Here is a 1,993-nt window from a genome sequence, read left to right as displayed (position 1 = left end):
GTGGTGGCAGAAGACACAGCCTGACAGGCTATAGGATACCTTGCTGGATTTTGATGTTAACTTTGCAGGGGTGAAATGGAGAACTGGCACCATTTGCTTTCCTCCATGTTCTTGGCAAGCCGGTTTCTCTATTAATAGAGCAACAGTAGCTCACCAGCCTCTCAAAGGCATTTTGAAGAGTCTTTCCTGATCCATTGATCTTGCCTTCTGTTTTGTCTGTTGAAACATAGTTAATGTATTAAAGTACTGCTTTTATTTGGAAAAGAGTGCAAAGTTTGCCAGATACCGTGCACAGCCCCCCTTATCTGTTCATGGAAAGGAATCCAAGCTCTACACTACACAATTACTCAGTGCTGCAAGTAGTGAAACAGCATGACGTCTTTCTCTGTGAAGCTCTAGCTTGTGGCTGGCATGAGCCAGCTACAGCCTTAATAATTTCCATTTCTACGGCTTAATGCAACTGCCACAACTTATCTGAAGAGCTAAGCAGAAAGTAGCCAACCAGTTACTTACCCAGCGTGCTATTTTCTGCAATGCATTGCCCTTTAAGGCAAGGAAGTTTCAGGCCAACATGTTCTTAAAATGTCGCTTCGCTGCATGTAGCAACTGAGCTTTTCTGGGAACATGTTTCCATTCTCAATCAATCTCGGAAGAAGCTTTCCTGATGTAATGACTGACTATGCTCAGAGTCACCTGAGTAGCATGCATTGAGTAAGGACAGTAAGAAAGACCAAGATTAGTTAGTCCCATAATTTTACCTTTCTTCTGCTTCACCTCTTGAACCTATATAGGCAGTAATGAATATTGAAATCATAGGTGGCTTCAATTTTAGTTCACACAAAAGGACACGAAGCACCTCCACTGAACTGAGGTGAAGAGGGCTGAGCAGCCTTCACGTATCTGAAAGTTAGGCTCAGATATGACTGCTGATTTTGGGGAATACTTGAATGATTTGACCCAAACTGAAAAGCCCTTTCTTCAGAATGGATTCAGCACCCATGCTCTAAGAATCAGCCTAGTAAACCCAGTAAAATGCACACAGGACTTGTGTAACACCATGCAAAACAAGATTACTGAACCTTAACTAGAAGTGAAAAATTGAAGGAAGAAGTGCTTCCAGCAGTTCTGGGGAGCAAGCAGCCCACCTCTGTGTGCTGTCCTTGGTCTCTGACTCGAAGATGCCAGATGGAACTTGGCTGGCTCATTGATACACATTGCATAAACCAAGATGATGCAAAAACTTTCTGTGTGCCAGGAGCCCTAGTGAGGTGTCTTATGGATGAGGAGGAGATGAAATAATGCCTCCAGTCCAATCAGGAACTTAAGAGAGTGCTATCTTCTTCACTGAAGAATAAGGGATTCTTTAACTAGCAACCGTCAGATGTCAAAGCGTAAGCAGCCAACATGATTCATCTTTTAGTGCATCATTCTGTTTGTTGGACAAAACAGAAGCTGCTGAATTTAGTACAGGGCTGATAAAGTATTTTCATTAAAATAAAAACATTGCCTCCCCTTTGGAAAACCAGTGTTATACCCTTGCAGGACATCTCCTGCTTAGCCCTGCAGCTTTCCCATAGGACTGCCCTCATTATTTTAGACAAGTGGTTTTTGTTTAATGTTGGCTTTGTGGTATGAGAAATGGCTTGCTGCTGTTTTGCTGGTGATTCATGAGGCAGAAATCTTCCATTGTCAGCACATCACAGAAGTGGTTAAATTTAAATGCATCAAGAACTACACTGAAGAAGTTCTCTGGTCCAAAATCCTCCATTGCCAGCACATCATGGAAGTGGTTAAATTTAAACTCATCAAGAACTACACTGAAGAAATTCTCTGACCAGAGTAATTTGTTTTCCTAACATAAAAAGTATGCACTTTGAAATTCAGTGCAACACTGCTAAAACTGGATTTCCTGAAAAGCTACCACGTTACAGGATCAATCAAGTTACAGCCAAATTCATTAGGAACAACACAAACAGTCACTTCTTGCAGCTTT

The sequence above is a fragment of the Charadrius vociferus genome, unplaced genomic scaffold (assembly GCF_000708025.1).
Source record: "Charadrius vociferus isolate BGI_N301 unplaced genomic scaffold, ASM70802v2 scaffold586, whole genome shotgun sequence".
In the NCBI taxonomy this organism is placed as follows: domain Eukaryota; kingdom Metazoa; phylum Chordata; class Aves; order Charadriiformes; family Charadriidae; genus Charadrius; species Charadrius vociferus.
The sequence above is the reverse complement of the archived record's forward strand: the minus strand, read 5'-3'. Positions refer to the sequence as shown.